Source organism: Lepidochelys kempii, chromosome 1 (assembly GCF_965140265.1).
Source record: "Lepidochelys kempii isolate rLepKem1 chromosome 1, rLepKem1.hap2, whole genome shotgun sequence".
In the NCBI taxonomy this organism is placed as follows: domain Eukaryota; kingdom Metazoa; phylum Chordata; order Testudines; family Cheloniidae; genus Lepidochelys; species Lepidochelys kempii.
In genome coordinates, this window is record NC_133256.1 from 57,186,403 (window position 1) to 57,202,541 (window position 16,139).

Here is a 16,139-nt window from a genome sequence, read left to right on the forward strand (position 1 = left end):
CTCTTTCCCAAGCCCTACCCCAGCAATGAGTAAGCCAAACCATACAGTTCAGGATGTTAGGGCTGTTTCATATTACCATGACAGAATTAAGTCATTCAGGAATTCCCCTAGACTGTTTGTAGCATGTGCGGATGAGATGAGAGGCCAGGCAATATTTACCCCAAATCTCTCTCTATTAGTCTCTAGTTCCATTAAATCACGCTATGAGTGATCTAGACTGGATCTGCCTATGTAGGTTAAAGCCAGGGCTCAGATAGCTTCTGCAGCTTCTCTGAGAAGTATACCAATTTCAGAAATCTGCAGCACACTTACAGGAGGAACATTCAACACTCTCACGCAGCACTGTTCCCTTATCAACAAGATCTGATGCCCACTTTGGTAGAGCTGTCCTATAGTCATTATTTAAATAAAGCCCAAGTATCCACTTCCTGTCTATGAGCTTACTTCTTGTGAGTTTCCAGAAGTAGAATATATCACTCAAAGAAGAAAGAATGGTCACTTGCCCTATGGTAACTCTGGTTCTTTGAGAAGTGTTGTCCATATCTATTCCATGATCCTCTCCCTCCATGCTACTGTGGCATCCTATAACCGTTAGATTTCGTGTTGGCAAAGGAATTGAGGGACAGTTGGTCCTACTCTGTCCTTTATACCATTGGGTGGCAGGAGAAGTATGAGGACATCTAGGCCTCATCAAACACTGCTGACCAAAATAATCTGATCTCCTGCACATGGGGGACATGGTGACCAGAAGTACAATACATGTGGGCAACACAAAGAACCACAGAAACAGTAGGTTGAGAAATGGTTTTTACTGGCTTGACTCTCAGAAGGCCATACTCTTTAGCCAACAGGACTCAAGAGCCATGTCACTCCATCACAGCTCAACATTTAAACTGTTTAGATTAGAACACACATCACTATAAATAAGTATTGCCAACTACAGTATTTAAGTACGTCTGTCTCCCTGAAGCTCGACATCTTTGAAGAGGAGGAATCTGCTATTCCATTATGTGAATGTTTGCAAAAGACACAACACATATTTTCTGATTTTAAGCATGTTTTATAAAGTACTGCAATGCCAAATGATCAATTCAGATAATCACAATTCAAGTTAAATACTTTGGAAGAACATGTATCAGTAACCTGGCTAGCTACAAGTACACATGAAAATTGCATACGGTTTCCGAAGAATCGAAAGTTCTGCAGCCTGTGGTTCTGCCTAAATACTCTAGTGTGAGTTCACTGGGAAAAAGAAAGTTAAAATTAGCAATCAGTAGTACCATCCAAAATTACCAACCAGTAGAAATCTCATTTGTTGGTAAAACATTTAGTCAGTTGCATGACCACACTTTGGTTTGTTATTAAATCTATTTGAGACCAAATAACCAATGTCAGTCAGGTTTATTGCTGTAAGACAATTTATAGTATATAGTATAGGAGAATCTATAGTATAGGAGAATCTGGTATTGTGTAGAACCTGTCTGGGAAGCTGTCTCATGCAGCATTGTTACATTCACGTTATGCAGGTGTGCTCCCAAATTTACACCCTTTTATACCTTACTTATTTACCAGTAAAAGGTATTGTGTATGTCATCTGAAACTAGATTTAGCTCTACCTTGTTCTAACTTTCTACCTTGTTTTTCTGATACCATGCTGTACCCCTTATCTTTGTTGTGAACACATACTTTCCAGGTACCAAAGGGCATTAAGGCACCTCTCCCAGGTTTGTAGTAGGGTAGAACAATCATGTGTCTTGTCCTCCTTTGGGACATTCCAGTACTGGCCTGTGAGAAAAACGCTCTACTTGTTGCTATGATAAAATAGTCATATGATGGATCTTGACAACTTTCCTTTCAGTTAAATACCAGTTATTATGGGATATTTGGAATAAGAATAGGATTATAGTAAAGGGGTAGGCATATTTAGGCTATACAACTGCTATAATTGTGCTTAATGCAAACTAATGTATATATGGTGCAGATAAAACATTTATATACACATGTACATATTAGGAAGTGGATACTTGGGCTTTATTTAAATAATGACTATAGGACCAGCATATATTTGTCAACACATTGCTTATATTTGTAGCACAGACATGCCCTCCAACAATTGATATAGTAATTTAAAATATGCCTGTCAAACCTTACTTTGGCTCCCTGGTATGCATGTCTTATGATACAGGCTTTCATTACATGACTGCATACTATTTTTTAAACACAAAACCCTGCCTGATTCAGTGCACAGGAGGGATAGTTCTCATTTAAAGAACAGCTGTTCAATATTTTTAATTATTTTAAATATTCATTATGTGGCCCTAGGTTTGATTTACTACACACTAGTCAAACCCTGCTTTGAATAAAGAACTATTAATTTCAACATGGGCTTTCTTATGGTGCTCATCTCTATAGGATCTGAGTACTTAAATACTAATCAATCTTCACAACATCCCTGTGATAAAAGTGGATATTGTTTTCCCCCATTTTACAGATGGGAAACAGATTAAGATAAAAAAAATTGGCTGCCCAATACGAGACATTTAGGACCTGATTTTTCAGAATACTTAGCACTATATAGCACATTATATGCTCAAGATCCAGTTCCTATTGACTTCAGTTTCAGCTGAGAGTGCTCTGCTCTTCTGCAAATCAGGCATCATGATTTCAAATTGAGTACCCCAAAAGTGAGGAATTCACAACTAGTGACCACCTGGGAAAAGTCTGGTTCAAGCAACTTGCCTAGCATAGGAACTCTGTGGCAGAGGCAGGGATAGACTCCAGTTCTCCAGGCTAGCACTCAACTGACTTAACCATGAAAGTGTCCTTTTTTCCCCCTGCAATAACCTGGCACATTCACCACACACATGCTAAGGTGGGTTTACTGTAGTCTAATGGTTATCACAGTTGCTTCACATGCAAAAAGTCCCTGGTTTGAAATCAGGCAGAAACATGGTATAAGGATATTTTAGCCTATAGCTCAGTCATCTTGAGTCTTCGTCTGATTTTTTTTCCCAGACACCAGTCCTTGTTGCAGTGAGAGGGAAACCCTGGTGCACATCTACGTAGAGTATGTCAGGTTGCAGCCCCTCTTCCGACTCCTCCAGAGGCTGCACTTTAATCACATCACCTGATTTATGTATATCCTAGTCATGGCCCCACAAAGTTGCAAGACCACCTCGTCAACCTCCTCCTGGTGCTGGCTAAGATGGCCATCCATCAGATCTGGAGGAGGAAGTTGGACGGGGGGTACTCTGCAACTGTGGGTCCTATTTCTGTTCCCTTATTCAGTCACACCTCTAAGCAGAGTTCCCTTGGTTGATGTCCACTGACTCCTTAGATGTCTTTGAGAAGCAATGGGCAATGTTGGATGTCTACTCGGTGTCCCCTTCTGGTTACCTGATTGTCATCCTCTGACCTTCACTCCTATCTGTGTTTTTTCATTTGTTGTCCCCTGCAATTACACTGGCCTCTCCCCCTCAGTTGAGGGGGGGGGGACTTTGAGCTATGAGCAGGCATAGGCCTGCTGTTATCCCAGTTCACAAAAAGGCACACAGCTTCCAACATCTGCAACTAATGAAACAGGGGTCTTACAGAGAACCCTTCATTACACAATCCTTGTTCATCCCGAGAGCAGGTCCACATTCTGTGCACTGAAGGAAGAAGGGGTCCTGTGGCATAAATATTGAGTGAGGATGTAATTAAAGACTACCATAATATATGGTGGGGCTGGGCACCATAACTGAGAACAGGGAGCTTGTCTCTCCTGTGCTCTCAGTGACACCCTACTAGCCCCCAGGCAGCATGGAGGAAGAAGCCATCTGACTCAAACACATAGGGGACAAGAGATGAGCTGGGTGGAGAGAGAAAAGGAGAAAGATTTGGACAAGGAGCCTGTTGAGAGTGGGATTGTGGAGAGAAAAACCTGGGTCTGGGAGGATGGAGCAGTAGAGGGAGACTGGGACTTGCTGGGCAAGGAGACTGGCTGAGAGCTGGGGGAGACAGAGGACTGAGAGCCAGTTGGGAGAACACTGAGATCAGATTAAAAGCTGGGCAAAGAGGAGAAGACTAGGACTGTCTGTACAAGGAGATGTACTGGAAGCTATTGGAGTGGAGGAATGGGGTCAGAGGTGATACATCTGACACGGAGCTTGTTTGGATAGGGAGAACTGGGTCTGTCTGGGAAAATAAATTAGAACAAGGAGAAGAAACAGAGAAGGGGTAGATACAGACAAAGAACCAGAGCATGGGTGGGGGAATGACTGATATTTTATGATAAACCCAGGGATGATTGAAACTGGGAGGCAGCTGGAGGGCAGGAAACAGGGATTTGGTCAACTGGAGACTAGGAGGCAATGAGAGAGATCAGGAAAGGAGCCAGGAGGGGAAACTAGACAGGTTGTGCAAGGAGACTGGGACTAGGATGAAAAGCCTGAGGAGTGGGGACTGGATCTAAGTAGGTGAGGAGAATGGGACTGGGACAAGGAGCCAGGGATGGGGAAGAGAAGGGACTGGAGGGGATGGTACACAAGGGGTCAAGCTTAGGGGAACATGCAGAAGGGTCTGTGATCCTTCTGAGCTTACAGTACACTGCCCTCCAGAGCTTGGAATGGAACCAAAAAGATTCTTTTCAGGTTTCAGAGTAGCAGCCGTGTTAGTCTGTATTCGCAAAAAGAAAAAGGAGTACTTGTGGCACCTTAGAGACCAACAAATTTGAGCATAAGCTTTCCTGAGCTACAGCTCACTTCATCGGAATGCTTCCGATGAACTGTAGCTCAGGAAAGCTTATGCTCAAATTTGTTGGTCTCTAAGGTGCCACAAGTACTCCTTTTCTTTTTTTGAAAAAGATTGAGTCTCACCATTCCACTATCATCAAATATCTGTGAAACCTACTAGCAAAGTATCTCATCTCCATCTAGTGCTGATCTACATAGAAGATGACAACCTACTATTACTATAGATTTACTCGGTCAGCTCAAATCGCAGAGGTCTGAGATTGCTAGTAGCAAATATCCCCAATCGCTGGAGATGGGACACTAGATGGGAAGGGCTCTGAGTAACTACAGTGAGTTCTTTCCCAGGTGTCTGGCTGGTGGGTGTTACCAATATGCTCATGGTCTACCTGATCCCCGTATTTGGCATTGGAAAGAAATTTTTCCACAGGTCAGATTGGCAAAGACCCTGTGGATGGTTCGCCTTTCTCTGCGGCATGGGGCACAGGTCACTAACTGGTTTCAACTAGAGTAAATGATGGATTCTCTGTAACTTGAAGTGTTAAAATAATGATCTGAGGACTTCAGTAACTCAGCCAGAGGTTAGGAGTCTATTACAGGAGTGGATAGATAAAGCAGAGGTCTTACAGGCAACCCCGCACTACACAATCCCTATTCATCCCTAGAGCAGGTCAACATTCTGTGCACTGAAGGAAGCAGGGGGACCTGTAGAAAAAATATTGAGGGATGATGTGCAGGTGGTCAAACTAGATGATCATAATGGTCCATTCTGGCCTTAAAGTTCTGAGTCTAAAGATTCCAACCCTACTGATGAACCATGTGGGTGTCATTATAAGCTCACATGATGAAATCTGATTTTTCAGTTTGCTTTTTAAAAAAAAAAACTTTAAAAATTACATGTAAAAATTATGTTAAAAGAACAATAATGAGAAGGTGGTACTACAGCAATCTGTCATCAAGTTACTCTGGCTAACGGTCAGTTCCCACACTGCTGCATTTCATGGAGTGCAGGGCTTAATTGGTTTTTGCACTGAAGAGATCACAACCTTTGAATGTGAGCTCCTCAACTGTTGTCTGGAGCTCCTTCGGTGTCTCTGAAGATGGCAACCATGAATGCCTATGCATGGCAATAGATATTGTCAATGTTCATGCCACTGTGTATGGTGCATCTAACACCAGTCAAAGATGTAAAAGTCACCAGTTCTTAATCACCAGTAATGGACTTTCATTCTTCCCTGTTGTCTTGAGGGAGTTCTCCAACAAATTGCAATACCAAGTCCCAGATAAGATAATCATATTTGGCATGGGGTGCTTGGTAATTAGCAATGTGCATTTGTAAACTTGACCACAAATAGTTCTTTCTGCCAAATCTAATTTTTTGGGATCCTTTTCTTTTGAAATCATTTTCTGAGGACCTTGCTGCCTGGATGGCTCATGCACTGCAGCTACCGTGTGGGTAGAGATATTCAAATCCAACTGAAAGGACCTGAAACTGTCTGTCTTCTTAGAGGTAGGCACTGCTGGTGCCAGTACCTGTCAGACATCTTGCTGGCTCTAACAGCACCTATTAATTGGCATGGCCAATCTTCCAGGCATGGAGGACTTTAAGATATCTAGTATCTTGTGACATTTTTTCTGCACTATCTGCTGTACCGACACAGACATTACTGAAACATTTTGCAATCATCAGGTTGAGTGGAGATTGACGGAACTACTGCCTTGTCCAGTGAAGACAAGGAGATAGTTGCTGGTTTCAGCTGTTCTTCTGCCATATAATCCTCTTGAATAACCCTTCAAGTTTTTGTTGGGGAGGGAGATCTAACCCTCATGCCAGAATTTGAGAGGTGGGACAGGACATATAAGAGGCAGGGCCTCTGACTCAGTTGGAGGGGAGCTAGGGAAGAAGACACCTCTTGCCTGCTGCAGGCCTCAGGCTCTGTAACCAAACCAGGTAGCACCCTGCCCCCAGAGGAGATCTAGGCCAGAGAGGAGCTGCTGAGATTGCCAGCATCTGAATACCCTGATGAGACAGAGGACCCTTGGATGCCAGAGCCCCTCCTCAGATTGTGGTAAGTAGTAGTTTAGGGAAACTAGACTTTAGTCCACTTTTGCTGTTGGTGCTTTGGTCAATATCCGTCCCTGGGGATCCCACTGAAAGAGGGCTCTGCCACCGTCAGGGCCCTGTGCTGGGACCCAGTGGAGTAGGATGGGCACAGGTCTTCCTACCCCCTGTGGCCACCCCACCCCTGGAGTGGCTGCCTATCCACCTTAGGTCAAGAGGCCTGTGTTTGTCTGACATCTGCCTGAGCCAGGAGGGCAGAAGAAAGACTGTTTGTTGCTCTGCTGTGCCTGAGGGCCTGAGCTCCTTAGATGTTTGCTGTTCGCCCCTGCTTGAGGGGCGGGACCTCCTAGACCACAGCCTTTGATTCACTAACTCCCCCCTGCAATTGAGCTGACCCCACAGTGACCAGTGAGGTGGAATGGCCTCCTTCCAAGCTAGATGGGGAGGGATGCCCACTATTGCACTACAGGGACTGAGAATACCTGGTGAGGCGAAGATCTGGAAGCTGGGGAAACCTCCCAGGGTTCCAAAACAGCAAGTGATACAGGGCTGCCCCCCTCCCCAGTGACCCGGCCACATTCCCATGGTCGCTTCCATTGTGGGGTCATGATGGTAGGCTGGGACACACAGTCTGTGAGGAGACCAGCAAGTTCTGCTTCAGGCTTGTGAGATACAAGACCCCACCTCCAATCAGACAACAAAGATTCCTCTTCTTCTGACTATGAAGAAGCTGATCTAGTCAGTGCCAGGAACAGGTGCCAAGAACCTGATGATGGGTGGAATGTCACCATCATTGCCAGCTTCTCCTGGGATGGGACTTAAGGGCCTCCTGTCTGGGAAGTAGGCAATTGTGGTACTGCAGGTTGAACTGTTGGTAACAGACAGGGCAATGGTGCTGAGGGATCCGACTCCTCTAGTAACGGAGACACCGGCATGGAGAGGCAGAGCAGGTTTCCCGCAGCTGCAAATGCCTCCAGGGTAGTGGGCACCATGATGATATCTTGTTGCGGTGCGGATGAAGTTGATGGTATCACTTCTGGCATTGGGCTCAATCATGTTCTTTGTGGCACTGGAGCCAATGGTACCAGTATAAGCACCAATTTTGGTGGAGTGCTTAGATTTTAGGTGCACTCTACTCAACTCCCTCTTGCCCCTCTTACCAGATTTAGAGGGTGGAACTCTTCCTCTGGCAGGGACCGCTTTGGAAGTCTTATTCTTCCTATGGCACCTGACCGAAAGGACCAATAAGGGGACAAGAGACTTTCAAATGCAGGGAGGGATGGGAGGCTTTGTCTGTCTGTTCTGTGTGCTTGCCGGGGACAGATTAAGCAAGCAATCCAGCTCCATTAGAATTAGTAAGTACTAGCAAGGGAACGCGTTAGCTTATCTTTGTTTTGGCTTGTGATTTTCTCTGTGCTGAGGGGAAGGTATATTCCTAGTTTTCTTTTTTGTAACTTTAAGGTTTTTGCCTAGAGGGAAATCCTCCGTATTTTGAAACTGATTGCCCTGTGAGATTATCTTCCATTCTAATTTTACAGAGGTGCTTCTTTTACCTTTTTTCTTTCTAATAAAGTTCTGTTTTAAGAACCTGATGGGTTTTTTTAGTGTCCTAAAGAAACCTCAAGGTTGTTCTGTGCTCATCTTGTTTATTCTCAAGCCTCCTCAGGCAAGGGGGTGTAGGCCTTGGGGGGATATTGGGGGGGGGAGTAGGAACTCCGAGTGGTCCTTTCCCTGAGTTTTGTCTAGTCATCTCGGTGGTGGCAGCATTTCTTAATCCAAGGTACAAGGGAAGAATTTGTGCCTTGGGGAGTTTTTAACCTAAGCTGGTAGAAATAAGCTTAGGGGGTCCTTCATGAGGGTCCCCACATCTGTACCCTAGAGTTCGGAGTGGGGAGGGAACTCTGACAGCCTATAAGTGCAGAGCCTGTCAGAGGCTCGTAACTTGACATCAGCACCACAGTGTGAGATGCAGTCCAGGTTGGTGGGCTCAGCGATCCCACAGTCCAGGTTGTACCTCAGGGACCCAGACAAAAGTGTAATCAGGTTCCAGTTACACAGCTTTGTATATGTTCCAGTGTGCCTTTTAGTTCACAATGTTTAACATAAAAGCTGAGTGTCTAGTCTAACTGGTAAAGCAGCTCTGGGGTGCTATACCATCTAAACAATATTTAGTATTGGGTTTCTATAAACTTGAGAGATATTAAAGCTCTGGAATTTGGTCCTGCAGGTGGCATCGCCACAATTAGTGTAACATTTTGTGTCACTTCTGTATTGTGTGGTTTTACTTACAATTAAATTAATGATTTATTGATGTAGGATTCAACATCAACATCTTTATTACTGATCTGGATGATGGGATGGATTGCACCCTGAGCAAGTTTGCAGATGACACGAAGCTGGGGGAGAGGCAGATATGCTGAAAGGTAGGGATAAAGTCCAGAGTGACCTAGACAAATTGGAGGATTGGGCCAGAAGAAATCTGATGAGGTTCAACAAGGACAAGTGCAGAGTCCTGCACTTAGGACAGAAGAATCCCATGCACTGCTACAGGCTGGGGACCAACTGGCTAAGCAGCTGTTCTGCAGAAAAGGACCTGGGGATTACAGTGGATGAGAAACTGAATACGAATCAGCAGTGTGCCCTTGTTGCCAAGAAGGCTAATGGCATATTGGGCTGCATTAGTAGGAGCACTGCCAGCAGATTGCAGGCAGTGATTATTCCCCTCTATTCAGCACTGGTGAGGCCACATCTGGAGTATTGCATCCAGTTTTGGGCCCCCCCCCCCCACTACAGAAAGGATGTGGACAAATTGGAGAAAGTCCAGTGGAGGGCAACGAAAATGATCAGGGGGCTAGAGCACATGACTTACGAGGAGAGGTTGAGGAACTGGTCTTGTTTAGTCTGCAGAAGAGAAGAGTGAGGGGGGCTTTGATAGCAGTCTTTAACTACCTGAAGCAGGATTCCAAAGAGGATGGAGCTCGGTTGTTCTCAGTGGTGGCAAATGAGAACCAATGGTCTCAAATTGCAATGGGAGAGGTCTAGGTTGGTGTAATGGTGCAGCAACTCACCCCTGCAGGACCTGCAACTCACTCCTGCTGGTCTCTCAGGGAATTAGCTCTGTTTCCATCTCTGGAGAACCCTCCGCAGGTCAGTGTCCTGCTTGCTGCTAGGCCCCAAGTCCCGCCCGGAACCCGGTGCCCTTTTACCTGGGGTGCTGCCCCTCCAGGTGATACCCCACAAATCTGGGTCTCCCCTTCCCAGGGGACCCCCCACCCTCTATTCTCACCTCACCACAGTATAGGGCTACTGCCAGTCACCATCTAGCCCCCGCTCCCTGGGGCTGACTAGCAGTATAATTGCCACTCATCACAGGCAAGGGGGTTTTGGACCTGCTGCCTCTGCCTGCCCGTGGGCTGCCCCCTGAAACCCCAGTACCTATTTGGCCTTATACTAGGCCGCAGCCTGGGGGATTTCCAGGCCAGAGCTCCGCCACTCCCTTGGCCTTCCCCCTGCCTTGCTCCACTACATGTACCTTCTCAAGCTCCCCAACAGCCAAGCCCGTCTCCCTCCAGAACTAGAGGAGCCTCTCTGTGCTCCTTATGTCTTCTTATGAGGGCCAGCTGGGCCCTGATTAAGCTGACCACAGCTGTGGCTGCTTTCCTCCATCAACCTGGCTTTTCTCATTCACAGCCCTCTCCCAGGCTGCCTTAACCCCTTCAAGGCAGGAGCGGGGTGACCACCTCGCTACAGTTGGATATTAGGAAACACTGTTTCACCAGGAGAGTGGTGAAGCACTGGAATGGGTTACCTAGGGAGGTGGTGGAATCTCCATCCTCAGAGGTTTTTAAGGCCCGGGCTTAACAAAGCCCTGGCTGGGATGATTTAATTGGTGTTGGTCCTGCTTTGAGCAGGGGGTTGGACTAGATGACCTCCTGAGGTCTCTTCCAACCCTAATCTATGATTCCATGATTCAGTGGATTTCTTTTCTGACATGGAATAGCAATATAGAAACAATGTTCACTCAGAGTATTTGCATGTCTAAATATGATAGGCAAAATGTCCAGTTTAAATGGTCACTGTATTAAAAAACTCATACCCATCTTAATAAAAATAGAGGGTGGGACTGTATTTACACAATCTGCCCAGCATAAGGAGTGGTGCGTAGCTGTGTTGCTCACAGAGAGAAAGATAATTCTTTTCCATCACCCTTGGGATATTCCTCTGTTCCTCTTACTGACTAGTTCCAGATTAAGACAACCCTGCACTAGCTCAGATACGGTGGCCACCGCAATGCAGAGGTTAAGCCAATGTTCTTTTCCACCACTCTAGCCCACTTGCTAAAGGTGGGTGAGCAGTAGGCACACAGAGCTTGTTCACCCACATATGCCAGAAGCCAAAGTCCAGGAAGGCCATGTAGGACAATAGGTCTACAGTCTTATGCCGCCTTATGTCCCTGCAAGTCCATGTAAACTAGGTTCTGATCTGACCCCGTGTATTTGTTCCACATTTTTGTTCTCTATATTGCCAGATTCAAACAAGCTATCAGCTCAATCAGCTTTCATAAAGACAATGGATCCTATTTTTAATACAAATTAATAATCTGAACACTTGGAGACAAGAGTTCCCTGTAGTTGCTAATATCTTTCATATGCAACCACCCTCTGTCACTTATCAATGTTTGTTTCTAATTACATTTCAGAGGTTAAGGTACTACCGTAGTTATCCACTGGATATATGTACACAACAATACACATTCCTATTTCATTCTGGTGCATATAGCTTAATGATTACATCTCACAGACAAAGACTGAGTGGACCTGACTACACTAAATCTACCCTGAAAACATGATTATTGCTGGCTCTGTTCAGCTGCATACTTTAACTCATTGTCTCCTTTGACTTTGTTTGGGAATTTTGAACTAGAGTACGTTGACAAAATGGTACAGTAGAAGCAGAGTGCCGCCTGCCCTGGGCCAGATTCACAAATACATTTCAGCTGCTTTACATAACTCCAACAATGCAAGGCTATTTTGTCACCAGAACAATGCAAAGCAGACAGAGTATACTGGTGAATCCAGCTTTGAGTATTTTCAGCTGGTATGCCACATTTTATGGTTGTGGTCCGGCGTGGCGCTACTTGGGCATACTGAGTAAATCCCATCATACGTGATCTCTAAAATCCTTTTGGAAGTGTCAGGAGGAATTTGGTTTTGTATCATAAGTGTGGTACTTGAGACAATATCACCACAAATACTGTTGCTGCGTAGCACTTCAACAGGCGTGCTGAATAATCAAAGTAAGCTGAGTTACCTAATAAGTGAATATACTGGGGGAGATCCTCTGCTGCATACAACTTCCACTGGACACAACAATCCAAAAGGCTCTACAGCAGCGTGGACAGTTACAATTCCCTGGTTCTCTGGCTTAGACCCAGTGCAGGTTAGATGAGCATGGAGGCTTGTGACAGGGTGTTCACCCCATACTAGCCTTGAAAGTGTTAATGAGGGTGAGAAGGGGCCAATTAAATTGAAAGGATGTACCTCAGGGAGAACAATGAATGAAAAATCTGACTGGAGATGGAGCCCAGCTGAGAAGGAATGGGCAAGGCTGGTATAAAGACAGGAAGTTGACAGCAGAAAGGAGGCTGTAGAGGAAGTAGTCTGCAGTCACTCCATGGGAGAAGGGAATTTCAACTGGTAACCCAGAGAGTGGGAAAGCCAGAGGTAGAGATAAGAAGTAGGAATGTGGAGGAAGGAGTCCAGGGGAAGTGCAACATGGTCTGGGAGTAAGCAGGCCTCCATTGCTAGAGATTGGGTCCCTGGACTGGAACCCAGAGTAGCAGGTGGGCGTGGGTTCCCCTACCAGCCACTGGAGGAATGGCACACTCAGGGCAGTGAAGGAAGACTGCCATTTGGTATAAAGGGACTTTGATACTCTGGAAGGGAAAGACTTTAGTGACCTGGCTAGAGGGCTGAGTCATGAAAGACACACCAAGTTCCAGAAAAAGAGAGAGACCACAGGGAGAGGAACAAACAGGGGTGTCAGACATGCAAAGAGCTAATCCCCAGAGCAACCAGGAGGAGGTGCCCTAGCAGTGAATGGATCCTGTGACAAGGCTTTTCTAACTTGCATTATCAGGGTGTGCTCTTCTAGGATATATGCTGGATTATATGCCAGCTATGTATACCTTGAGTTTATCCCTCCAGCCACTCCCTAAAACCTAATTTCCAGCACAAAAGGAGTGGATCAAGCTAAAAATATGCTCCACTGCCTTTCCATATTTGTAAGCAGCTGAAGCTGGTGAAACCAAGTAGAGCCATCTTTCATCTAACTTTTAGTTAAATCTAATATTTATTAAATTATGAGTATTGCAGCACTACCCAGTCAGTTGTAGGTTGTGATTAGCAAGAGATTTGCCTCAAACTCCTCATAGCCAGCGGACAAAAATGTTGAATTGAAGGTTTGAAGATTGCCCAGCAAGAGGGAGCCAATGAGGCATCTCCTTGGGTTCACGGTCAGCTTGACTTTCCCCTCAGTATAAACACAGCTAACTGCCTGCCAATTTGTGGGCGGTTTTTTAAATAAAAAAGTAGAATAAAATAAAAAAAGACTAACTGCTGCAGTCAAATTACAATATCTGATGCTATTTGAAAATTAGGTCAGTTCCATTCAGGGGAAAAACGACAGTTTTCTGTAAAAATAAGATAAGAGCATCGATCCTAAGATCTACAGAAATAATATAGCTCCAATTGCCAATGTTCAGCAGACACTGCCAAACACTATTGACAGAGTTCAGTTAGTAAACCAATCCAGTGCAGTTCTGGGTTGTAAATTCACAAAAGACTAGATCTGATGATTGTACAATTGGTGAGGATAAAGTAATATTCCCTCTGAACAATTGTTCTAATTGCCTCAAGGTAGATTTGACGACTTAGTAGAATGGTCTCAAAATGTCTGGCTTTCCACATAGGACTATCAGCAGTAACTGAAGAAAGAAAAGTGTCTAACATGAAGAAATCTCAGTCATTCAGTTGTGAGAATGCAACTCTATACTGCCTCAAAAGACAAAATATGCTGCTTTCCCTTTTGAAGTACATTCAGATAATGTAAGTGGAAATTCGTTCCTCAGCAGACAAGAACTGTGAAATGAGAGAGAATTAGTATTGTTGGAACATCTAATGGCCCATAATACTGCCTGGCTAACAAAGAGGATAGCAACCTATTTTTGGATTGATAGCGTAGTCTGATTTAGAAGGGAACTGAACAGTTAGAATTCAACTTGATTTAAGCATAGATTTTGAATGTTTGCTCTCCCTCCTAAATCTTTTAAGTACTTCCTGTTCCACTGAAAATATCACAGAATATGACATAGCACATACCATAGATTTCATGGGTTATGATGTTGCACTGTGGGATATCTCTTATGTGCTGAATGTTCCCCACAGTCTAATTAGCATAACAAGGCCTTCTTCATAGAAATTTTTGTTTAATTCATTCAATGGTCCTCTGATTTTGCAGTTCATACTGTCTCTTACATATTTGTATAGTTCCTAGCACAATGGGGTCCCAGTCTTGGCTGCAGCCTCTACATGCTACTGTAGGGTGAATAAAAACTATAATAATGGTGCGTGAAAAGTGTATGTTATAGGAGCAACAGCCCTGTTTCCAAAAAGCAGGGAGATAAAATTAACATCTCTCAATTTCATTAATTGCTCTTGAAAAAGGCCCTGAAAAGTCTATTCTGAGACTGAGCTAAGGCCAAATGGCTTCTGTTTGCAGCCTGTTGAATAATAGGGCAAGTCCTGGGCATCCCTTATCAGTAAATTCAAAGAAGGTATGTAAAATCAATAGAGGAAATTATTAAATCCATAAACCACAAAAATCCAAAGCAGAGAAAATCAGGAAGCCTGTAGCAACAGACAGCAAGAATTAGCCTAAAATTTAGGAATTCCAGGGGGAAAAAATGGCACCTTCAGCAATTGACTACATTTGTGAATTACTAAGGACTGACCTTATCCAGAAGAGATTCCTTAAAATGGCTTTCTTGTGGTGCTATACCAAAGAAAGTCTGGGAAACTTTTGTTTAAATAAAAAAAGTTACTAGAGAGGAAAAAATGTCCTAAACATTTCAATAAAATGTTTGAGTACTGATAAAAATCATGTAGTGAGAGGTTGCGTTAACCTTTTTCCTGAAGGAATCAGAATAGGTTTTCCTAACATTGGCCATAAACTAGTAAATGGGAGTAAAGTCCAAGTAAAAAGGCTTTGCTGATCAAAAACTCACTGAAATCTTCCCCCCGCCATATATATATATATATATATATACACATACACACACAAACCTCAGGGTCACATTACTCAGTTGTATCCATACACACCTCTAGATGTACAACCATAACTTTTAGTTCCAGTGAAATCATTAAACATGCTGATTAAGTTCATAAGATCATTGTGCTGTAACTTCCAAGGTGACCATCTGCCCAAGAATAGATTTATTCTGTAAAGTGATTCACGGTCAGAGCTAAATCTGTAGATACTCCAGAGAGCAGTAAGGGTACACAGAGCCTTTTCACATGTGCAGTGACTGGACCACATCTAACTGGGGAACATAGACACTACTCCCAGACATCACCACTAGCAGCTCCAGTCTCTCATTAGGTCAGGGCTCTGGTCTTTCCTTGCCCATACACCAGACAACAAGCCCAGCCCATCATTAAGGAGGAGCACACCCAAAATCCATTTAAAAGGGAACAAGCACTATTCTCTCTAGATGTCCCTTAAGGAATTAGGGCCCAGTCAACCTGAAGTCCTTCTGTGACTCCTGCTGATTCATCACACCTCAATTCTCTTCCAACCAGAGACTGTGGCTTAAGACTCACCATCTGGCCATATATTTATACAGATTTATGTTTATCCATATTTAGTGGTCTTTTCAGAATCAGCCATAAAGCTGCAATGTTTATTTTTCTTCAACACAGATGGTGAAATGTGCATGTGCAGTGAAAATGAACAGGTATTTGATTGAACGATACACTTTTGATTTGTTGTTTTCATTTTTATCTGTTTTAGTTTAATGGAATCCAGAATTTCAAAGGTTGTTATTATTCAACAGAATGAGCAACTTGAGGTTTTAAATATAATAAAGCCTTCTGATATCATTAAATTCAGTTTAATTTAAATTGTGATGACCTAAATTGACCCACTGCCCTAAAACATTTCTTCCAAAAGCCAACATGCAATATATTGGCCCCTTTCCATTCCTGTATCACACCCATTGCCTTTTTCAACAAACCTATGGGACACGTACTCAGAGGATGAACAAAAGATTCTTGTGAAACAAGTGATTA